The sequence below is a fragment of the Leptinotarsa decemlineata genome, unplaced genomic scaffold, assembly GCF_025532065.1.
Source record: "Leptinotarsa decemlineata unplaced genomic scaffold, Ldec_3_MD MMD2_P_RNA_scaffold_5, whole genome shotgun sequence".
Taxonomy (NCBI): Eukaryota; Metazoa; Arthropoda; class Insecta; order Coleoptera; family Chrysomelidae; genus Leptinotarsa; species Leptinotarsa decemlineata.
The window spans coordinates 6,964,670-6,990,977 of NW_027412532.1; the positions used below are offsets into that span (position 1 = coordinate 6,964,670).

Below are 26,308 nucleotides of genomic sequence, written 5' to 3' on the forward strand. Positions count from 1 at the left end.
CAAATTTGGACAATTTTAAGTTGAACTGTTTTCAATCAAAGCACGGTTTAGACATGGAAAACACACAGTTATATCGTTAGAACAGTCACTAAAATATACAGTGCATTTCTTTAATGCCCCCCCTTTTATTTGAAATTTGGAATAATGAAATTAATGCAAGAATACTTAATTTTGAAGTGAAATTGACAGATGAAACTTTCAACATGGCTACTGGGCCCCATCTGAGAAAAAATTAAATGCAAAGGGGGGTCTTGTGACTCATCATTTCGAAGCTCCTGACGAATACTTCATAACCCTAGAATATGAAGTCAATATCTTCACCTCCTACAAAATGGCGAAACATTTAATAATTTCTTGAAGACAAACACATCAATATCGATATTTCTAGAAATATTCCTTTTAATCTGCCATGTGGCGGTTCCAACAACCCGATAAGGTTTGTTTATAAAAACGAGAAAAAATGTTAGTATGACAATGAACATCATTGTTCAGTTAGAAAAAAAAATATAACCCCTTCAATTCATTCTCATTTAGTTTTCGGTTTTACTAGTAGAAAGGTACCACGTCAACAATCTCTAAGATGGTCAATTCTCGTCCGTTGAAAGAAAAAATTGAAGCGATTTTTATTTACTGTGCGACGCGTAACTTTCACGAGATCGAAAGTATTTTCAATGAACGTTTTCCGAATCATCCTATCTGATGTAGAAAATATTTGAGGGAACTTGTATCCAAATTCACAACTAACGGTAGTGTACATAACAAAAAGCTCCCAGGTCATCCGTCCATTCCGGAAGAACAGCAAGTGCAAATAATGGGTGAGATGGTAGTAAATCCTGAACAGTCTACTTATTCCGTCGCGAATGTTTGTGAGGTGTCTGCTTCTATTGTGTGGAGACTTTGAAGAGGAATAGGTATAATCCATACAAAATTAAAATGGTACACCAATTAACTGAAGATGACCTTGATCAAAAAACAGAATTCTCCGAAATCATGACAAAAACCATTGCAAGGCTTCCTACCTATCTCCACAATATTTGTTTTATTGACGAATGAACATTTCTTTAAACAGCAATGTTCACAGACACCAACCCTCACGTTTTCCAGGAAACACATACCCAATATCCAGAATAAATTAACGTTTTGGCAGGAATATTGGAAAACCATATAGACCTCTATTTATTTATCAAAATTTAACAGGGGAACTGTATTTGAATATTCTGGAAACTATTGTTGACCCTCTCAACACTGAAATAGTCGAAGCGAATCCCAATGAATTCGATATGGATATTGTATTCCAAAAAGATGGAGCACCACCACATTACTCCAGACAAGTTGGAAAGTATTTGGATACTACTTTTCCCGGTCGTTGGATTGGCCTTCCAGGTCCTACAGAATGGCCAGCCCGCTCGCCAGATTTGACACCTTTGAATTTTTTTTCATGAGGCTATTTAAAGCGAACGATGTAAGAAACTGAACCTGCTTCAATATTGGATATACGGCAAAAAATAATAAATATTTGTAGAGTTACTTTGTGGAAAATGTTCGGCGTGAAATGTCGGATAGGCTGTTCATGTGTCAAGAAGTTCAAGGCAACCATTTCGAGCATCTTCTGAACTGACCTCAAGCTTATTACCTCATATTATGTAGTCAAATGTCAATGTATTCTTACCGTGTTAGGATTCACACGTTAAAAGGTAAGACCTCGTTAGTCCTTAGCTCGCACAAGTTTGTCAACTTCTGAGAGTTGTCGTTCGTATGGAGGCGACAGCTGATTAACGAAAAAAACAGATTTTTTTAAATAGACAGAATTATTGAAAGTTCCGCCATTTTGTAGTAGTTGGAGCTTCAAAACGATGTGTCACAAGACCTTCCTTTCCATTTACTTTTTCCCAGATCGCGCCCAGTCTCCATTTTGAAAGTTTCATCTGTCAATCTCACTTCAAAATAAAGTATTCATGCATTAATTTCATTATCCCAAATTTCAATTTTTTGAGTTGACCCGTTCTAAAAATCCCAGGGGACATTAAAGAAATGCACTGTAGAAAATTAGGTACTCTCATAAAACATGTATGTTTCACTTCACGTGTTTCAGTTACGTGCATATTTAATTTGGATCATTTTACATATGTAAGCGAATTGATATTCTAATAAATATGATCATCCAGAAAACGAAACCATTTGGTGGGAACTCCATTTTCACCTTCTCTATATATAAATATCTACAATAAATATAAACAAATGAATATATATTTCTCCATCACAAAAATAAACGTTTTCCACAATTTTTGTTTGATGGTGGAGCAGAAAAATGTCAAAACGAATTTTTCCCATAATTTTTTCCCTCCTGAAATATTTCCTTTTCAGCTAATAAGTAGCCTATGATAAAGTTTCTTCGCTCATTTGTTCTAAAGAACAACAACTAATGTCACACATCTATTGAAATCTGTATTTCCGTTAATCAACTGTTGCTCCCCTACGAACGACAACCCTCAGAAGTCAAATTTTAAGTGAGCTGAGAATTAACGGTGTCTTATCTTTCAACATTGTGGAACACAAACATTTATCTTTGCCAACAATATGAATTTACCAGAAGATGGATTTTCAATATATAATTCGGGCTGCTAGGCTGTGATCGGAAGAAACTTGTGGTACCAAGCGTTTATCTGGTATACTACTGACTATAGTGACTATACCACTGCCTACCAGCCCGGATTTTGTTTACTTCTATACCAATCCCTATGATTATTGAAATATTTCATTTTCATTTTGAATTCTAATAAATGAAAACATTCTTGATGATGTATTTCAACTCAGTTTTTGTTTTGGCAGAAACATTGAACACTGAAGTAAACAACATCAACAGTGAGAAAGTACCGTAGAGTTGCATTATATGTTTGGATGTTTTGGACATCAAGAATGGCACCACCACAGCATTTCACGCAAAATTCAAATAACTATGAACAATCAGGTATGCGTTCTTTTGGACCCTTACCAACGCCCAATCAAATACCTACGTCAAATTCAATGGAGAGCCTTGTGGTACCCCAAACGACCGATCCAATGGACAGTGTGGTGGAAAATCAAATGAATCCCAGCATCAGTGAACGTGTTCCAATGAGTAGCAACCAGAGGACTCCTCCTCATCATGCTCCAATCCAAATGTATATGCATCACAGACCCACGGAGTTTCCACCAGCCTTGAACCACCATGAGATTAACCAACAACCTGCAGATGAAGCTACAACACCTCCCGTTCCCAACCAACATCGGCTGCGATTCAAGGCATCCAATACTGTAGCTCTTTGTAGATTTGGTGAGGAAACAGTAAAATACATTTTTAGCAGTGTACAAGAGGTTTTTAATACTATCCAGCAGATTCTGGATCTAGATGGTACTCCACAATGCCTTAGGACCAACAACGATACCAAGGCCAAACTGCAAGATCGCCTGCTTACCATTAGAGTTCTCTTCAAAAGGCTTCGATATATATACGAAAAGTGCAATGAAAATTGTCGGCTTCAAGGCTTGGAGTACATAAATATCGAAAATTTGATTTCTTACAAAGATGAAGTAGATCAGAAACGTTATGAAAGGAAGAATTCGGACGACTATAGATCAGCATGCGAAGAAATCGAGGAGATTAAGGAACAAATTGTTTTGAGAAATGAACAGATAAAAGAAATTATTGATAATTTGCGTCGGACTATTTGTGATATTAATACAGTATTGACAATGAGGAAGTCTTGATTAGTTCTTCAGTATAAAAGATTCGTGAAGTTGTTTTATTTGTGTTTTTAAAGTATCTTTTTCACTATCTTATTCATTCATAGGGTTTCTTATTTTGAATAACTTAGTTTTTTGAAAGTAGATGTATTTTTTATATGTATGATGACATGTACATGATATTTCTGGGACCATTCAAAATAAATTCAGTGAAATCAATATATTGTGTTAGCGTTTTCATTGAAGAATAATTGATGCGTATTTTCTTCCACTGTACTATAATTGCAAAATAGTAGGCAGTAAATTCTCAGGAATGACTGAGACGTTTTTGCCTCAATCTGTTTCTTGCAGTGGCGTAAGAAAATAATATCACAAACAGATGAGAAAAAATGGTGATAAAACATATAGAATCACACACAACCTTGAAAATAATGTCAACCTTTTCGCAAACCACCAAAACATACTCGGTGAGTATTTTTTGGTGGTTTGCGAACAACCAGTGGTCACTGGGAGCCAAATCTGGCGAATATGGTATATGCGGGAGCCCATTTCATGCAATTTTGCCATCGTTTTCATTTATTTGTGATACTGTGCATTGTCTTGATGAAGCAACACTTTCTTTTTCTTCAAGTGGGGTCGTTTTTTTTCGCAATTTCAACCGTCAAACGCTCTAAAATCGCTGTATAATACTGTTACGTTTTCCCCGTGGGTTCACCAATAATTGACTACACTGAATAATCAAACTTAACTTTACTAATAGATCACTTCGCGTACCGCACTATAACGTCCACTTGACTGTGTACTTGACTGTCTTGCAGCCAGCGCTTAAATATCGTAATCGAACATCGTAGAATTTAAAATCTGTTTTTCCGTTAAACAGCTGTCGCCCCCATACGAACGGCAATTCTCAGAAGTTGAGAAACTTGTGCGAGCTAAGGACTATCGAGGTCTTACCTTTTAAAGTGTTATCTGAAAATAACAACTATATTAAGCAAAAAAACATGAAATGAAATAAAAGTGATATAAAATACAAGTAAAAATAGAGCAATTGAACATTGTACTTTCAAAGAAATGTTCTTGTTGAAGATTATCGTTATTCCGATTACTTGATTTGAGAATTGATATCTTGTTCTTATATCTGTCTTTATGAATATCTCTTGACCTTAATATTTCCCAGATAAATGTCCATTTGTTCACCCTCAAACGTTGCTATTGTTGAGCAATATCAATCAAGCAACCAGGTTTCTTTCATTTCATTGCTAAATACCATATAATCCGGTAAATCTAGACATTGGAAGGTACATAAATTTACAACAAGCTGCAAACGCGTGTAATTGTTCAAAACATAGTTAAAAATGAGATTTTTAAATTCCGAATGATTGCGATGCCTGGAAAAAAATTTATTCGAAGTCAAAGGTCAAAAATCTCGAAAAAAATTGTTTTTTCGCGATTTTCAGGAAAACGGTAAGTTCTCTCTTCTTTATTGGCCGATGCTTCCTGTTCAGGCGCAATTGGGAGGTAAAACGGTAAGTTTTATCATAAAACAACTTCAGATAAAAATTGTAGATCATAACATTCTCTACAAAAAATGGATCAATACTTTTTTTTCTTAGAGCCACCGTTTCTGAGATACGACGAGTCAGAAAGTTGTAAAAGTTGTAATCGTCATCATATGCACACGTTTCCACGCCACCTATGAGGTAGTGTACTTAGCGCGTTTTTTTTAACGTTGTTTCCCCAGTAGGCCTATTCCACATGTCTCTTGTGGTTCTGTCAAATTGAAAACTTGCATTAAAATATATTAGGAAGGGTTGGAAATTAAAAAAGCGATTGAAATTAAAAAAATGTAAAAATTTATTCATCTGAATCATAACCTTCAAATACTTCTTCTTGTCGTTCTTCTTCTTGGTCTTCTTCTTGGTCTTCTTCTTCTTCTTGATCTTCTTCTTCTTCTTGATGTTCATCCTGGGTGTAGGTAAACTGCGTCAAGAGTGATGTATCGCATGTTTCCTCGTTGGTATCAAATGAATCCTCCACTATTGGTGATTCAGCATTAGAACAGACTGGCCTTGACAATGTGTACATGGCAGAGAACACAACAGTCCAACTTTTTTACAGCCACATTTAGCGCTGCATCCCTTTTTACAGTTGCAAAAAATTGTGTTCAGCAGTTTTTCCGGCGCAGGTCGGAGTAAAGTCTGAATAGGTTCTAATGCATTGTCGACCAACCCCAGTCTTTTGGCTCTAGCTGATAATCAAGCCACACTTGAACTTGGTAATATACCCGGAATAGATGTTGATGAGCAGCAACTGAGGTTGGAGGAAGACAAGCTAATTGCACCTGTTTCTTATTTTTAGTGTTTTTTAGGAAACATGCATATCGATACTTATCTAAGCAGATGGTTTTTTTCGGAGCTTTGTACATAAAAAGAAGAAACTGAATCCTGTTCGTGATAATTTCTTGTTGAGTCGAATTACTTTTTTTGAAAACTTCTCCACATTGAACTAAATCTTGTTTTTCAAACATTTTAAAGACTGTTGCTTTACCCCTCCTGTAAAATGCAGACTTCGTACCACATCGGTGTAAAAATAGTATAATTATGTATATACCAATAGAAAAATATTTTTACTCAAATTACAACTTCAGAGATGTATATACGTGGCATACTTATGCATATAATGACGATTACAATTTTCACAACTTTTTGACTCGTCGTATCTCAAAAACGGTGGCTCTAAGAAAAAAAAGTAATGATACATTTTTTGTAGAGAATTTTATGATCTACAATTTTTATCTGAAGTTATTTTATGATAAAACTTACCGTTTTCCTGAAAATCGCGAAAAACCAATTTTTATCGAATTTTTTTTCCAGGCATCGCAATCATTCGGAATTTTAAAATCTTATTTTTAACTATGTTTTAAACGATTACACACACGCATTTGCAGCTTGTTGTAAATTTATGTACCTTCACTCTTATTTTTTAGTCTAATTTGACCGGACTAATAGTTGAAAAAGGGAAAATTATCGATAAAATATGATTCTTTGGGACATTAGTTCCAAGGAATATGCAGAAGTACTCCGTCGGTAATGTTGTAACTTTAGATACCTAGACAGCAAAAAGTAATTCAATCCAATTAAAGCGAGAAAACGAAAAAATCGTGCGAATCCCTTCTAGATGGCATTTGGTAATGAATGACGATCTCCATAAAAGCATATATTTTATCTGCTGATCTTACTTTTGTAGTTGCCGATCCGTGGGAAAAGACAGCACAGTAAAGTCATTTCTACCTTCGGTTCTTACACCTACCGTTTATCACCTGCTTCTCGTTTTGAACGCCCGGTTTCGAGATAAAAGGGTTCAGTTTCAGTGGTGTGTGGGCAAAACACGGTTAATTATTGTTTCAGGTTACTGTCTTAACGTTTATGAATTACGGTAATGAGGGATTGCTATTTCAGTTTTATTTTGGAAATGTAATAGCTTATTAAACCAAGTTACAAAGTGGCCACTTTTTGCTATGTGAAAAATGTTCAGAGTGGTCGGTTTTACTTGTAAGGAATAGAACTTGTATATATTCGGACATAATTTGATTGTCCATTAATTTCTTTCAGTTTTATATGGTTTTGAAATGTTCAAATAATAATAATACTTTATTAGTTCTTTAGATTATGTCTAGCATAATATAGAACAAGACAGTACAGTATTACTGTATAAGATAAATTGATATTTAAAACATTTTTCACAAATTGTGGTCAATATAATTGATATAGTTATCGATGTAAAAAAAGCGATTTATTTCCAACAGTAGTACCCAGAAAAAATTTTAAAAATAATGGAATATAGAAATGTATAAAAGTGAAAGCTAAAACAAAGTATATATAAAACATTTGTAAACATAGAATTTCAAAATGGGAATGAAAAATTGAGTATATAACACAAAAAGTTACAAATCATGCAATGTAGCAGTACTGGCACAAATGTTATCAATAGCATTATTGAAAGTGGTTGTGGATACATGATACCAGGGCGTTTAGAGAGTCGAAATGATTATCGCAATGTTCACAGATTTTATTGAAGCTACTGCACATTAAATTCAATGATGATCGTAGCATAACAATTGTGCGTGATGCTTCGCAATAGAATTTCAGATTGTGTCATCCTTCACTTCTTGATACTAAGAAATTAATAATTAAATAATAATAATAATAATTTTTGATTATTGATCTCGGGTAAAAGAACCGCGTACTGTCAATATGGTTGTTTAGTAATTCATGCAGGAACTTTATACCAAGGATAACAAATCGTGTCAACAAAATGTTCTGATCGATGCCTCTCGTGGGGTTTTGTCCATCAACTTTAAGATATGAGTATTTTAGGAACTTCCTTCGCACGATCTCAATTGATGTTTTTTGGTAGTCGTAAACTGGATTCCATAACACATAGTCTAATCAACAAGTTCAAAAACATGAAAAATAGAGATAAAGGCCCTAAAAATATGAGGGATAGCTCATTCGATTCGGAATCACCTCTAGAAAAATGTTTTTGAAGGATTTTGGTGCAGGTAAAAAATTGCAATTGTTATTAACAAAATAAGATTTAAAAAAATGGTATAGTGTTTCGTTAATAACTCAAAAAATATTAATATTTAAGCAATTTTGAAAAAAGCTTGTTAAAGAGGAGGAAATTTTTGATAAAAGGTCCCAACTCCCGAAACTCTACCTCCATTATTTATAAGTTTAATTTGACGTTGAAAATAGGGTTCCGCGCGGCTATTACGGCATGCGCGCGCTGCCGCTAAAGAGACTTTATCAAAAGAAATAATTTTTTCAAAACATAAAAAGTCATTTTAAAAATTTGGAATAAATCTAGTATCTTATTAACACTTGAATGAATCGAGTCCCGTAGAAAAAAAGTTTTATCACCATTTTTCAAAAAGTTATTCAATTGTTAACTACCAATCTCCATTGGCATAAATAATGGGATAAAAGGTATAAATAATTGGCCTATAAATTTTAAACTTCGTGGAGCCCTTTTGATATATATACTTCATACGATCCTGCGATAAAAGTTCATAAAAATTTATTAATTATGATTTTTTATAACTATTGCAAAATGAAATATCTAAAAATTGTTGATACATTTTTTTTTTCAATTGATATTCAGCTATGTCTGTTTACACATTAAACAATGACAGTTATTAACATAGGATATGAATTTTTTACGTAACTTGTTGTCTAGAGATAATTATGATTAAAAAATGTTTTTTCTTAATTCACATTTTTAATTGTTTAATTTATTTAATATTTCGATTGTTTAAATAATTAGTTAAGAAATAATTTTGATTAAAAAATCATAATTTACACTTTTAAATAGTTTGGCAAAAAAATTATTTATTATTTAATTGTTTATTAGTTTAACAATTTGTTATAAACAAATATTGACCAACGTTATATATATATATATATATATATATATATATATATATATATATATAAGTGCCATACATTTTTTTATCTATTTTAATACTTTCTATGAAGTAGGCAGCTATAGTTTGTTTACAAAAATAAGGTGAACTTTAATTTTTCTCAAAAAAATTCATTCCTTCATCAATTTCTATTTTGTTTTTCCATTTTTCGAAGCAGTCATGATAAGCAGATTTCAGCTCCCAGCGATTCGTTTTTTGTCTCTTCAATCGTCGGAAAACGCATTTTTTCATGGCTCTTTTCAATCTTGAGAACAGGAAAAAGTCGCAGGGGGGCAAATCTGGTCAATACGGTGGCTGATGCATGATTAAGGTGTTGTTTATGGCCAAACAATGTGGGCAAATGCATTATCGTAATGTTTTTCCACAATACCGTACGTTTTCTTCGTGTAACGTGGAACGTAACTTCAAGCCAATTTTTCATCTACATTTTCTTGGATTTACGAAATTCGGATTTTGAAGCTGATGTCTATAGTAAATAGATTGACTTTTCTGTTATTGAAAAAACACTCACAAAACAAAATCAATAGGATGGGATATTACTTATATTCTTTCAATACACTTTCCTTATAGTTTTGAAATTCGTTCGAGTTGGGGTTGCCTGTGTTACACTTTGAGGACCCACCAAATGCATCATAATCTTAAAATTACTAAATCCTCAACATTTGTTTTTTCTGCCATATTATGATTTGCTACATTAGGTCTACATTAGGTCTCAAACGCTTCGCTTTGTCAGAAGCTCTCAATGCTACATTATACGAAGAATTGCTGTCAGAAGTGGGATGATGAAAGAATATAGGCAGTTTTCGAGTATCCATAAATTAACACCAAATTGAACGACTAAGAATAGTGTCGGTATGTGTCAGAATGTCAAAAATAGCTTCTGCAAAGACTTGATACACAATGAATTCAAGAAGAATCAACAACAAGGTCACGGAGATAAAAGAAAGTAGGAAGGGCATAACGAGTTACTGTCACAACTTAATAAAGACAATTGAGGTTAGTTTGTATTCCTCAACAAACTTCTTCAAGTAACAAATGAATTAAATCCCATAAAGGGTGATTGAAGGAAGTTAGCGGGAGTATGAAATGTCAAAAAAAAAAATTGAACGAATTAACTGCAGTAATATCAAAAGACCATAAAAAATTTGTTTGAACAGCTAACACTGAAAGTCGAGAATTTCTTGAACGTAAGTCGATCCACTAACCACCTATCAACAACACATCCAATTTCAAGTATTTCATGTCAATAATTTACGAATATTGTTTTTGAGTTAATCACAAATACAATGAGCATTATCGCACATTACATTTTGGACGATAAGGAGTTATGTTCTACGGTGATTGTTGAAATGTATTATTTCTGATTTTACGTCGTTGTTGATTATTTTCGGTCAGAATTCATGACGAAGGTTCGTTGGTATTGTTTTCATTCATATCAATAAAAACGATTGACGTACACCGTACGGAAATTGATTAAAATCAATATTTATTCAATAAACATTTTGTCTTGAATTATTTATTCGAAGAAACTGTTTTCTCAATATCCCAATGGAGAATATTTCATTTCCATTTCAAAATATGGCAACAATAAACGAAGAGCTTCGCAGCTTTATGATCACATTGATCCTGACGCAAACACTTTGTTTCTGCTTCCTCATAACCATAATACCATACACTGCGACTTATTTAACAGCTTGAAAGACCTCTATTTTTCAAAACACTGCAAACCGTTGAATCCATCAAGGCCTGCCCTGTTCCAAACGCAGGGTCTGTTTCAGAGCCCTTGAGACAATTAGGCACTTGGTATAGTAGAAGTAACCTTTATTGAGAATACTTAAAGCTATCGGCATCTCAAAGGCTAAAAAACCAATACAGAGAAAAAATGCCGCTGCGAACTAATCCACGTGGACTGAAGAATTGGCAACATCAGATTTGACCGAAATTCCTTTCTCAACTGTACGTAAAATAGTTAAAAACGAACCTTATGAACGTAAGACGTGTTGTGATACGGGATTACCAAAACCTTCAGATGTTCATCTAATAAAATCATTGAAAAAAACAATATACGACTGTTACAAAAGTAATGAGATTCCTACAACCGAAATCATAAGGAAGAAACTTAATACTTCTGGCCATAACGTGAGCTGCTGTGAAAAAAACTTAGAACAAATAATTAAATATAGACGAGAATAACGGCAACTTTTCTATTTGGACGAAACTTGCTATGACACTCACGACACAGTTACAAAAGGTCGGACTGATGGTTCGAGAATGTGTACGCGTAACCTGCCTGCAAAAAAACGATCGCGACTAATCATTGTGCATCGCGGAGGAAGTAAAGGGTGGGTTCCGAATTCTTTGAAATTATGTGGAAAAAACTTGAGGACTGCAATGTTGACTATCATAGGAACATGGTAAATACTATTTTTGAGGAATGGTTTGAAAACACCTTAATCCCAAATTTGGGTGCGAATAGTGTAATAGTTCTTGACAACGCTTCCTATCATTCGTTACAGTTCATCAAAGTACCGAATAAAAATTCGAGGAAAGATGAAATACAAAGTTTTTTAATGGATAACAATTTGTATTTTGAAGATAACTATACCAAAAATCAACTACTTGAAGTTTTATAGACGAAAACATTTAAAAAAGTGTATGCCTTTGAGAGTGTTGCTGAAAAGTATGGACACACCATACTGAGACCTTCCCCCTATTTTTGTGTTTTCAATCTCATCAGGCGTAAAAATAATTTTCCAAAATTTGATAAGAAGGTAATAGAGCTAGTTAAAAAAGAAGTATCTAATATTACCGAAGAAGACTGGCAGAAAAGGATTAAAAAAGTAATTTTAGTTGAAAAAGACTATATGTCTATAAGAAGAAAAACCTCCTTTCGCTAGATATGTTGATATTTCATAAGTCTCTTATTGGTATTAGTTCGTAAAGGTATTTTTCGAGTAGAATTGTAGGTAATTCATCAGAATCAGAAGCATTGTTGAGGTTGAACTGTTTTAGAGAAGTCACTGCCGTGGAAAAGTATCTCACATTGTGAATTGTAATAGAAACCAATAATGGAGTAGGTTTTTGTATCGTTATTGCTGTCGTCAAGCCATCCCCTTATATCAGCTGTGAAATTTAGACTAACGACTTCAGTCATTGTGACCAGGAAGATCTAGAATCATTGGGGTTGGCAATTAGATTATTCATAATCGTCTGGTTGAACAATTCTTTATTTCAGTTTAACCGTTTCTGGAATCGTCACCTCATTTGGTCGACCAAAGCGATGCTCATCTTGGCATCTCGTACGGCCTCGTTTAAACTCTGCTACCCAATATTTTACCGTTGTGAACGAAGGAGTAGAATCACCCATAGTAGAATCCAGTTCAGCTTTTATATTGATCCCCGAAAACGTTCGATATTGATGGCTTCCAAACAAATACTAAACAACGCAGCGTCTTCAAACTTGAAACATATGCTTTATAGATTGTGTACTTTCTGAAACAGTGATTTTTATAAACAACTACCGCCATCTCTAGGTCAGGCCGGGTACTTCTTGGTATGAGTTCAACCTACAATACAACATATTAAAATTTATATCACGTGTAATCAGTCCTTGTTTGACAAGCCCTGAATTATGATAATTTCTCTCTTTAGCCTGGGAATGAAAAAGGGTTCTCGGATGGGTCATAATAGAATGTAATAGAAGGGACTGGCGCCAACTTTCGATCATAGACGGTCATGTTCAAACGCTTGTTTCACGTGAGGTATCGCCTTTCGGGAACATTCTGAGCAGGTACTTCTAAGAAACAATCGAACAATGTCTATCGACGAGTCTCTGTCACGCGTACGAAGAATTTTATAAACAAAACATTCAAACAGAGATACGGTTATCGGAATTGGATAAGGAAGCAGTGATATCGTACGTTTTTATAGCAATGAGTGGGTCTTTTCGTCGAATTTGTACCGAAGCAGCGATACCGAAGCTTAGTCATAATGCGGGCTTATCGCCCAAAGTCAGGTGTTGGGTAAATAATGCGCGTTGGAAAGATTTATTTCGGTTACAATGTTTATTTGTCGTAGAAAGAGAATGATACCGACAACGAAGTAATTCACAAAATCAACATTTTCGAATCTATTCATGGTATTAGGTTGTTTTGTCCGTTTCATGTGTTTGTGTGAAACCATATCTGAGTAAATATCTATTCCTCTGTGTCCTGATATACAAAAGCGAAATGGAATAAATTCATTATTTCGTTTACGTAACATATTTCAACAAAATCCCGAAACACGTTAAATTCAAATTATAATTTGACATACTTCAACCTCCTACCTTCAACCCCCGTCAAATGGCAGGTACAACCCCCAGTTTTTTAAATGAAAGTATAGGCTAGGCTTGTGATATATCATTTGAAAGGGCTCTTTATTCTCTACACAAAAATGTTATCGCTTTCAAGTTTATTGTAACAATTGAAATAAAATAAATTAAAATCAAGTGGTTATCGATAAAGTACACTAAAAACTTATTGCAATATACTCAAAACTTATTTCATGTTGAGGTATTGATAATGAGAAAGTATGCAAAAACCATAGCAATGCTCTTTTTAGGTGGTATTCTTTGAAAAATTGTAAATAATTTCCGTGGCAACGTTAGTTTAAAACGCTTTGTCAACTTGTTTTGTGTGTTACAACATTAGTTGTCAGTTTAAAGTTCGTTAACTTCAAGTCTGACAAATGGTTAGATTGGCAGCTGCTTTTTTTATCTGCCCCACATGACCAAGCTCGCGAAACTGCTTCTCTATTTTGCTTATTTTTCCTTGAGATATGGGCGGTAAATTGACAAATTTTTCATGAAATAGGCCAGCTACTTTCTGTTGTGTTCGGGTTTTATCTCCGTAACCAATCATTTGTAAAACTGTTATTTTATGCATTTCCGTTAGTCTATCTATTTGTCAGACTTGAAGTTAACGAACTTTAAACTTGAATTAAAATACTGACAACTAATGTAACATACAAAACAAACTGACAAGGTGTTTTAAACTGGTGTTATTAGCAAAGTGTCCGAAAGCATACAAGATGCAAGATAAAAACTGAAACAATAGTTGGATTTCAACGTAACACGGTCTCCAGTGAGTCAGTGGAGAGCATAAATCGAGTAATTATCATTCGGTATGAGTATTTCTGTTTTTGTTACCGCCGTTACTCATTACAATAACAGTGAGAGGCCGTAGGTAAATAAACAAGCTTCGAAGTACTTCTGCTAACGACTCTGGTACACTACAAGCGAGAAAGTGGTTGAACACGAGTTCACATTAGCAGTTGTTAATTTTCGATTACACTAGCGGATTGAGCTTGTATTAGTCATTAAGAAATGATTTCTTTTCATAGGTAGAAAAACTTGTGTTTGTCAATCATTTGAAATCAGAAGTTATGCCAAAGTTGACTATCGGGAATCTTACCTTTCAAAACCCGTGTTAGGAATCACACGTTAAAAGGTAAGACCTCGTTAATCCTTGGCTCGCACAAGTTTCTACTTCTGAGGGTTGTTGTTCGTAGGGGTGCGACAGCTGGTTAACGGAAAAACAGATTTTAAAACAGATTTTTTTTTTAAACAGAAAACGATAATTGAACACGAACATTAGAGGTTCGGATGAACGCTGTCTAAAAAAGTATCAATAGACTGGGAATGGGATTGTTTCATGATTTTTGGTTTACAGTTCATTTGGTAGTAATCTCAAATTGAAAAATAGTGTACTTTGTTTTAGCTCTCTAAATAGCGTCGTTTTCCCGTAATTAATTATTAAAAATTGGATTTTCTAGGCCCCTGACGTCACAGGCCTAGTACCGCTTCTTGTTCGATTGACCAATAGGAACAATACAAATAATGTACATTGCCAAATTGTTAAATTCGCGGAGCGTATAAACAGTTCCTGATTCATTCGTGATTCAAAGTAAAATCACACTCACTTCCGACAACTAAATCTAAGATGAAAGTATAAGAAATGCATTGGACGGGAGAATTGATTATACATGGGATCCAAATAACACAAAACGCAATAAAAACGTTATTTTTGAATTTCTCCGGCAGTAGACATTTTCATGTTGATATCACAGAAATTTTAATAATGGAAGTGTATATGAACTCGTTAACGTTTGAATTCATGAAAAAATTATCCATATGAAATAAAATGTACTCGAAAACCATGGTTGTAAATATAATTCAACGAGCTATATTTTTAAATGGTTCTCGAAGGCCCATGAACCCTAATAAAATAAATCAATTATGCATTCATGCCACCCACCAAAAATAAGAAATTCAACGTTATATATTAGCCATATTGCCACCCAATCAGCTATATTTCTTGAATGTATGAGACAATGTACTCTTTCCAATGTTCATAACTTCGTATTTTTGTTAAAATAATTGACACTTGGCAACATCGCTGTAGACACGATCAATTTTATTGGTCAACAGACACGCGGCCAATTTAAACTCTTGCTTCTCGAATTTTTCTTTTTTCTCCAAATATAAAGAAGTATTGGAACTGATTAGGCTCGGTAAGTATAATATACCCCTAACTCTATCACTCTATAAGCAAACCAGTATCATTTTCAATAGCATGAAACAAGCACATTCAAGCAGAGATAAATGAAAGAAATGTTACATCGTGTTTTCAGTCTTTCAAGCACCAATGGAAGTGTCAAGAAACCAGACAAGAAGGGCCTAGACAGAAGGATCTTCAACAGAAGGGATTCTCCTAATATCTGGTGGACTAGACATTGGTCAAAAGACAACAAAGGCTTACAAAGAAGAAAAACCGTTAGTTGCAACCACTGCTATCCCTTCTTGCATGAACGATTTGCCGGAGAGGAAGTGTATTATTTGTAATATTGAAACTTTTTCCCGATACGCAGCTTCACGAATATCATCAATAATTATATTTCGAAAAGTCCGTAAGATCTGTTGGAGGCCTGTATTGAAGATGGAATAGAATAGATGGAATAGATGGGATCTTCAGCAGCACAGTATGCCATTCGATTATACGATGTCAATATATATTTGGTACCCCAATTGAATCAGTTTCTTGGTGAATGACGAATTTATCTTTTCACATTAAAGAAGAAGAACTCAGGTAAAAATCAACAACAATACCTATAGTCTATTCAACAAGTTCAAAAACATGAAAAATAGAGATAAAGCTCCTAAAAATATGAGCGATAGCTCATTCGATTCGGACTCACCTCTAGGAAAATGTTTTTGAAGGATTTTGGTGCAGGTAAAAAATTGCAGTTGTTATTAAAAAAATAAAATTAAAAAAAAATGGTATTTAGTTTTTCGTTAATAACTCAAAAAATATTAATATTTGAGCAATTTTGAAAAAAGCTCGTTAAAGAGGAGGAAATTTCCTATAAAAAAGTCCCGACGCCCTTAACTCTATCTGCATTATTTATAATTTTAATTTGACGTTGAAAATAGGGTTCCGCGCGGCTCTTACGCCGCGGCCGCTAAAAAGAGTTTATCGAAAGAAATAATTTTTTTATAACATGGAAAGTCATTTTAAAAATTTGAAAAAATTTAATATCTTCTTAACACTTGAATGAATCGACTCCCGTAGAAAAAAAAGTTTTATCACCATTTTTCAAAAAGTTATTCAATTGTTAACTAACAAATTTTTTCCCAATCCCCTTTGGCATGAATATGGGATAAAAGGTATAAATAATTGGCCTATGAATTTTAAACTTCGTGGAGCCCTTTTGATATATATATATATATACTTCATTCGATCCTGCGATATAAGTTCGTAAAAATTTATCAATTTGTTAATTATGATATATATTGATAACTATTGCAAACTGAAATATCTAAAAATTGTTGATAATTTTTTTTTTATTGATATTTAGCTATGTCCGTTTTCACATTAAACAATGGGCAGTTATTAACATAGGATATTAATTTTTTACGTGATTTGTTTATTAAATTGTTTTAAACAAATAGAGAAATTCAATATTTATAAAAAATTTTTTTTGCTATTTTGTTGTCTAGAGATAATTATGATTTAAAAAAATGTTTTTCTAATTTTAATTTTTAATTGTTTAAAATCGATTTTTTTATACATATTTCGATTGTTTACATAATTAGTTAGGAAATAATTTTGCTTTTAAAAATCATAATTTACACTTTTAAATAGTTTGGCAAAAAAATGTATTTATTTGTCATTTAATTGTTTATTGGTTTAAAAATTTGTTGTAAACAAATATTGACCAATGTTATATTTTTTTCTGAAGCAGAAAAAAATTATAAAAACAGCTATATATAAAAAAGTGCCATAAACATTTTTTTAAATTTATTATAATATAATTTTTTATATATCAAAAGGGTTCCACGAAGTTTATATTTATAGGCCAATTATTTATACCTTTCATCCCATTATTTATGCCAATGGAGATTGGGAAAAATTTTTGTTGGTTAACAATTGAATACATTTTTGAAAAATGGTGATAAAACTTTTTTTTCTACGGGACTCGATTCATTCAAGGGTTAGGAAGATACTAGATTTTTCAAATTTTTAAAATGATATTTTTTATCGGAAATTTCCTCCTCTTTAACGAGCTTTTTTCAAAATTTTTTTAAATCTTATTTTGTTAGTAACAATTGCAATTTTTCACCTGCATCAAAATCCTTCAGAAACGTTTCTCTAGAGGTGATTCCGAATCGAATGAGCTATCGCTCATATTTTCAGGACCTTTATCTCTATTTTTCAAGTTTTTGAACTTGTTGATTAGACTACTGTAGTAGGAAGCAGATCGTGTAAGGTCGGTCGACTTCCGAACACTTAACAAAAATCACCTGAAGAAGACAAATGAGAGTTTGACGAAACATCGTGAGATCAATCCCAGTGAGGATAATAACACAAAACTCGGATGTAAACTCAGAAAAAACTTACCGCTTGCCTCTCATGTTCAGCTCCAAGTGAACCTTTAGAGCTGAATTTACATGACTCGACCCCGCCGTCGAGTCATGTAAGATTAGTTTCAAGCGGTTCTTGATAATGGCGTCAAACCAGAAGCCGAAACGTCTAAAAGATAAAAATTACAGACGCGGTTTAACCCGGCGACAATGCATATTTTCGTTTGAAATTGAGTTCAAAACACTACTTTGAATTGAATAACGCAATCCCAAGAATTTTTCAGGGAAAGAGATTTTATGCATTGTTTGAAGACAAATACGATTGCTATACAACCAATTGCACGACCTTTAAATCGCGATACGTAATTTAATACATTTTGCAGCTAATAATATCTCATCGATTTGATTTATTTCCAGCAGTTTGATATCGCGGCAGCTTTTTATTCCGGTGATTAGTGTTTTGAAATGAACCGCTTTGCTAACTCGAGAAGAGGCTTGCTTTATATTAATTACATGAATTTCGTTGCGTATTAGGCTAGGCGCACACTGGGAACTTTTCAATCTCGGTGATTAAATAATCCAATCGTTTGAAATTCGCCCAGACTTGATCGAAATTCGCCCAGACTTGATCGAAATTCGCCCAGACTTGGTCGAAGCGTATATTGGCAATTTAATAATTTTTTAAGATCAGATTCGAAATAGATTTCGTCGAAACTGCAACAGGCTTTTAGATTAACCTCCAGGACCGTTTTGCTTATCATCCAGTATTAAATTTTTACCGCTGGTATCTACAGGATTTTCCAACAGGGACTCACGAACTTTGACAAATGATAACGGCCATCTTTCTGTCATTTATTCAGTCTGTTTTGCCAAATCTCCATGGACGGGTATAGCATTCAATAACACGTACAAATAATGAAATTGTTTTATCAAAATGGGTATTCTGTTCGGGCAACGTACCGCGCGTCCAATACATCCCGAAAAAGTCACTGTTTGGTGTGGATTTTGGGCTGGCGGCGTCATTGGTCCATATTTCTTTGAGAACGATGTTGGCCAGGCAATCACTGTCAATGGTCGGTGATAACCAACTTCTTTTGGTCTGAATTGGATGATCTTGACGGCGCTATGTGCCACACAGCTCATGCTTCATTGGATATCCTACACGAGCTGTTTGAGGTCATGATCATCTCACGTAGAGGAGATATTAACTGGCCACCGAGATCGTGCGATTTCACCCCGTTAGACTTTTTCTAGTGGGGTTTTCTCAAGTCGCAAATGTATGCGAGTGAGCCACATACTACAGCGGTCCTCAAAGGCTAGATAGATGCTAATACATATACGTATATAGATAACTACCTACCTAGTATTTTATGTATAATAGTAGGTATGCTGAGAAAAATCATCTTTGTGTGGAATTTTTAACTACAAACTCTGATTTATTTTCCGATTTTGAAAAGGTTTATTTCTAAGCTGTTTTTTCCAAAAGTATCAATTATTCAATATTTCCAACTCAATTCGTAGCCAAATATTGCTTAAGAGTTCGTAAAGTTCAAAAATGTCCTAGACATTACATTTTGTAGATATGATTATGGAAAATGCATTCAATATACAGGGTATAACTAAATAAGTGTGAAACATTTAAGGAGGTGATTCCTCATCGAAAGAAAGATAGGATCTTTCATATAAAGAAATTTCATTGGAGCATGCCTTGTTAAGATACAGTCCCTTAAAGGGGGTACATAAAATTTGTATAACAATTTTTTTCACAAGCACTAAAAAAGTTACAATATTGAAATTAACCTGACGTTTTGTATTACCAAAAAGACACTTAGTCAGAAATTTATTTGGTTTACCCCATGGTTGTAAGGGGCGGAAAACGCAACCCCTAAAATTTATTTCCAATGACTCGGGTTTTTTGCCCAAAATAAACCAGTTCGCAACAAAAAATTATTAAAGGAACAACTACAGAGATACATCGTCATAAATGCGAAAATACGAAACTAATCTATCTAGTAGTTCGCTATTAGCGATAGTGACAATTAAATTGGTATGACGCTGTCAGTTTGTGAATTTTCGAAATTGAATTAATACCAATTGTGTTTTGTTGTTCTGTTTTTAATTTGTTTCTTTAATAATTCACTTGTTATTAAAATGGCATACACAAATGAGGAAATTGCTGATACGCATTACGTTTACGGTCTGTCGCAGGGAAATGGGTTAGAAGCTTCTAGAAGATATGCTGGAATGTATCCTCAACGGCAGCATCCTTCACATATAATATTTGCTCGACTTTATCAACGATTACGAGAATATGGTTCATTCGACAAAAGAACGCAGGATTGTGGTCGCCATCGAGAGGTACGAACACCACAGCTTGAGGAAGCAGTATTTAATTTGATTGAAGAACAACCTACTACCAGTACTAGAAAGATTGCTTTCCAGCTAAATGTTGATCATATGACGGTATTTCGAATTTTAAAGGAACAACTCTTATACCCTTACCATCTGCAACGAGTACAGGCACTGTTACCGCGAGACTTTCCGAACCGTCTTGAATTTTGCAATTGGATGCTGGAAATGATTAGAAGAAATTGTGACTTTCTGAAGACGATAGAATTCACAGACGAATGTAGTTTTTCTCGGGACAAGATTATTAATTTTCATAATTACCACATATGGGCTGATGAAAACGTTCACGCTATTGTCGAAACTAACCATCAAGAACAGTTTTCTCTTAACGTGTGGCTCGTAGTTATTGGGGATGATTTATTTGGACCTCATTTTCTACCTCCTCGATTAGATGGTGAGACATACGTTCAATTTTTAAGAGAAGTGCATCCTGCACTGCTGGAGGAAGTTCCTTTGGGGGTCAGAAAGGATATGTTTTTTGTGCATGATGGGACTTCCGCCCATTTTAGTCAAGTAGCACGTCAGAATGTAACTGAAACATATGCAAATCAGTGGATAGGTCGAGGAGGACCACAGAACTGGCCCGCTCGATCCCCGGATCTCAATACTCTCGATTTCTCTATTTGGGGCCATTTACAGCATTTGGTTTATCGTACTCCTATTCACGATGTAGAGGAAGAAACCGCATCATCGATGCGTGCAGGGTAATCAGAGAAAATCCAGGAATATTTGAGCGAATACGTGGCTCAATGCGCCGACGTCTAGACTCTGAACTCTAGACTTGAACATTTACTATGATTTCTACATGTTGTGCGTTTTGTTATTAATGAATTAGTTTTGTTTATTACCCTTTCATCGTTTAATGCAGGTACTAACTACAAAATAACAATAAATCCAGTTCGTATTTATGACGATGTATCTCTGTAATTGTTCGTAAAATAATTTTTTGCTGCGAATTGGTTTATTTTGGACAAAAAACCCAAGAGACATTTTTTATTTAGAATGAAACAGCCTATCGGAAATACATTTTTAAATGGTAAACATATAATAAGACAAAAAGTTACATTGGAAATAAATTTTAGGGGTTGCGTTTTCCACCCCTTACAACCATGGGGTAAACCAAATAAATTACTGGCTAAGTGTCTTTTTGGTAGTACAAATCGTCAGGTTAATTTCAATATTGTAACTTTTTCAGTGCTTGTGAAAAAATTGTTATAAAAATTGTATGTACCCCCTTTAAGGGGCTGTATCTTAACAAGGGATGCTCCAATGAAGTTTCTTTATATGAAAGATCCTATCTTTTTTTCGGTGAGGAATCACCTCCTTAAATGTTTAACACTTATTCAGTTACACCCTGTATACAAGCTTTGTTGTCAGGTAAACTGAAACAGTACACCATGAATTGGAAATATACGTCAATCTGATTCCTAACACATCAACGACAGTTGTAATTTTCCTTACATGTAACGCATTCGACGTTTTCCACGGAAATCTGCATTGCAAAAGGAAATAGCAAATATCACTGTTTACCATCAACATTTGCATACGGTGCGATAAATACATAATCTACGAGAATTAGTAGAATTGTTACTTGATAACGTTAAATTTATTTAAATCGTGGAACAAATAATATTTTGTTAAGATGAGATAATCTGCTAAAACTATAGTGATCGGATTACCTACGTATCGGAGAAAAATCAAACCTGAAATTCAATATGTATCTTTGATTGTATGTAAATTGATTGCGTATTTAAAAATTTATCAATGTAAATATTATAAATACCATTGAAAGATTGAAAATATGATTCACAAGTACGAGTATAATATTTATTTTGGGAAAAATTGAAAACTTGTTACTGAAAAATTAATTATACTCGCCCACTACGCAGCTACGATTAGATAAACCTCATACAGTGATTTTCAGTCAATAGTCAAATGCAATAGTTGGTAATTCTATTATGACCACAAAACTATATATTTTCAAAAGCCAGTCTCAATTTACCTACACTGTGAGTTGATGGACTGACAAATATCAGAAAACAACTACCCCCTGGCCAATACCACGCAGAGTGTTGGATTAAATCCAACAGGTGTCACTGCAGGATTCTTCACTGAAGTTATTCCTGCATATGCTGTTGACGATTCAACTGCCGGAATCGATTTTCAATTCTTGGAACATACTTGCAGACCGGTTTCGGGCTGTTTGGCCACTCGTCAGTGTAAGGTAGTGTCTATCATCCAGTCGAGAATTTCCCATAATCGAATTTTTTCAGAGTATCTTTCCTCGAATTAGGCTGAAGCGAACGACAAACAACATGTTTGTCATCGTCCCATCTACTGAAGAACAAAATTATTTTTAACTCAGCTAATCATCATTGCAGTTTTGTGACAGATTCAGTCCCCAAAATAAAATCTTTCGTTCATTAACATCTTCAACTCCTGAAGACACTAACTTGGTTGGTAAAACACGCGCCGAAAAGAATGTTGCAGTTCTGGTGTTTGGGAACTGAGCTTGTATTGGAATGAATCAAAGGTCAACCTTCTGATAGATCCCATTATAGTTTGGATCAACTTGACTATAACTTCCACCAAAATTTTCTCTGAAGTAGGGTAAAGTCAAACTGATGAGTTCCATTTAGCAATTGCATCAACTCACAATTCAAACATCTGTTTTCAATATTTATCATATATACATACCAGGGTGGTACCAAAAGAACCCGGCCTGACCAAGAGATGTCGGTAGTTGTTTGAAAAATATCACGGTTTCATTTATAAAGTTTGAAGACGCTGCGTTGTTTAGTATTTGTTTGGCAGCCATGATTAGTCAAGGTTTTCGGTGAATTTGTGAAAATGGAAAAAATTGGTCATCGTTATGTGGTACAATACTTTCATTTGAAAGGGTACATAACTTCACAACCGAAACAAAAGAACATTTTTCCAATAGTTTTGTGCTTTTATGGGTCGGGTACTTCTAGGACCACCAACGTATTTATGTATATATTTTTATCATCGGTTAGTATATACATTTATACATTTTTATTTGCTTATTTATAAGATTCATACAATAAGCTCATTCAATAATATTATTATCATTGACGACTGTTTCATCATCTACAGTTGAATTATCGCTTGTTTCATGCAACCTTCTGTAACAGAGTTGAAAATTTAGCCTGACCTGCAAGAAGGCCTGTTCAGTAATGTAGGTTATCCCTGCTATGGTATACCTTTTGTTTGATAACATTGACATATCTATCAACGCCTTGTAATGGGCGAATCCAGATTTCGACAGGAGTCCACAACTCTTTCTGCAGTCTAGGAGTTCAATTTTAATTTAGCAAAACCCAAAACGATGCCTATGATAGATACTGGTCCAATGAAACCGTTTGTTGCAGTACTCCCCTTTGCAATGGTGTCAGCTGGGTCTTTTTTGGCTGCTCCACTAAATTGAACATTGCTCTGTAAAAATCAAGAGTTTCCAGGGTCATTTGGTTGGCCAATAATATTTTTGTTGACTGATATATTAGGTGGGTTTCTCCCAATCTCTCCTCACACAAATCAATCACTGAAATTTCCTTGCGGCATACTGTGCATAGGAAGGTATCTCTGTCCTGAGTATGCTACTGTATACACCTGCTTCAGGACCTGAAGGTGGTTTGGTCCATCGGTTATCCAACAGATTTCTGCTCTTGATATTCCTTTCTTCCGCAGGATCCAATCCTATCTGCTTGGGAATAACTGTAAGTTGCATTTCATAGTTGGAGGTCACTTCCACAATACTGATGGCTCCAGAGCCTGCCTCTTTGTGCGCCTGAGCCGTAAAGCTTTAGGCCACTAGCGCCCAGAATTTACTTTTTATATGTAGTGCTTAAAGGTCTGTCAATATGACACTTGACAATCCCCTATTCTGTTGTAATCTCGCCCAACACACATTCTCTTATTGACGATAACTCCGGACATTCGCACATTCGCCTAACAGTTTCATCTTCCTGTTCACACATAGAGGTGTGTCTACTAGCCGCATATTGTGGAGGTGTTTCTTTAGTTGACAGTGGAAGGTCAGAAATCCTACTGAAATATCTGTCATCGCCAGATATTTCTTCGGCACCAGCTTCCCAAGGTCACCCAGGGTGATCCTGACAACACTACATCCTTTGATTCCATCCCATCTCTTTAGGGATTGAGCATGGGTGTAACGGTTTGGCTAGTTTGCTTGTCTGCTATCAGTGCAGATTGTTATGTTTTTGCCAGAAATTCCTTTCCTGGTTATTTCTTTTTTGGCGATTGAGATACCTGCCAGTTCTGTTTGGACCACGCTGGTATTTTTTCCTTAGGCTTAGTGATCTGGTGTACACTCCACATCCTGGGCCTTCTTTAGTTTTAGAGCAGTCTGTAGATATTCGTATTGCATTTGTAGCAGCTGACTCAGTGTTCTGTTTTACTTGTATTTTGTAGGGTTTGTTGAACACAAACCTGGGTTCAATTGCATCCCTGGTTGCCTGCAGCAGAGGTTGCGCAGTAAGCGCTTCTCGCCATAGGCTCAGCCTCAATTGATCCATTCCTACTTCGAGGTTTACACCAGCCGGGCGCAATCGTAACATGGCCATTAACGCAACCTCCTTAACGAACAGGTCCAGAGGGGTCAGCGCCCACAATTAACTTTTTCCCTCTAGTGCTTAAAGGTCTGTCATTATGACAGTTTATTGACAGGTCACTATTCTGTTAAAATCTGTTTTTCCGTTAACCACCGAGCTAAGCACTAATGATGTCCTACCTTTTACCGTGTGATCCCTAACAGGGGTTGGGCGATAGGAAGTGAAAATCTATTGTTCGGCTTTGCGGTTCGAACCACCGGATCACACAGCGATGGATTGAGAGAGTGAAGCAAACCACCCACGTCAATCCAACAGACTACTATTTTTTATTATTTGAATATATGTAAATCGTATTTCATCACAAACCCATTGAAAGGAACTGCTATAATGCCAGGGAAATAATCGTTTTTTAATTTTCGTAGACTATTTAAAATTGAATTGCCATGCACCGCATTAGTATAATGAGCACCGAAAGGAAAGTAAAATGCCCATTATTTCATGGTTGTGTGGAGTTGCGTATTTACTTCCCATGTTGCCAGTTACTTTAATTATTTCACTCATTAGCTATATTGATTAGCACAATAATTAAGTGAGAATAAAAGTTTACGCAAAATTCTGAAAATACGTGGTGCATTACAATTAAATTGCTTGGGTTTGTGCAATCTGCATTATTATTATTGGTACTCGATAACAATTATAGCGTGTTTGATTGATATATCACTATGAAAGTCTGATTTTTAGAAAACGGCCCAATTAATATTCGTTTTCTTTTTCAGGTGAGTTGCAATATCATAACAGCTGTAATCAGGCTAATTGCCTTCGGAAATGTGAGTAGTTTTTCTTTAATCTTGGCTGTGTCTTTGAAAAATAAAACTTCTTGTGAGATCCCAGTTCAATACATATTAACTTTTACCTAAATTATAGACCTTGAAAAACACAGACCAATTGGAATATAAACAATTGTGTATATCGATGAATAAGATTTTATAGAAGTTGTTGAGGGTCAGCTTTCAGTGCCTTGAAGAAGTTAGCCATCCGTGCTAGCGAAACATCAGGAAGAAATATTCTTTGAAAGACAGTTTTTACGGAGGATTATTTAGTACGACGGTCCTCAAACCCGACTGTGATAAGGTTTCAGTTTTGTAGGTATCAATAGTGATTTCTTTAAATCTTTCAGTGTAGAAAAGGGATGAAAAA

The 26,308-nt window shown here is 34.7% G+C and overlaps 1 protein-coding gene across 6 annotated transcripts in view; it reads left to right on the forward strand.

The window, feature by feature from the left end:
* scalloped (TEA domain transcription factor 1 homolog scalloped) overlaps positions 1-26,308 on the forward strand; it is a 273,763-nt gene that overhangs the window by 51,130 nt on the left and 196,325 nt on the right. For 2 of the 6 annotated variants that reach the window (XM_074169382.1, XM_074169388.1), the window contains exon 2: positions 25,888-25,938. The exons of the other annotated variants lie outside the window; for them this stretch is intronic. The gene's annotated coding sequence lies outside the window, so the exon portion shown is untranslated. The remainder of the gene's footprint in view (positions 1-25,887; positions 25,939-26,308) is intronic. 6 annotated transcript variants of the gene reach the window in all.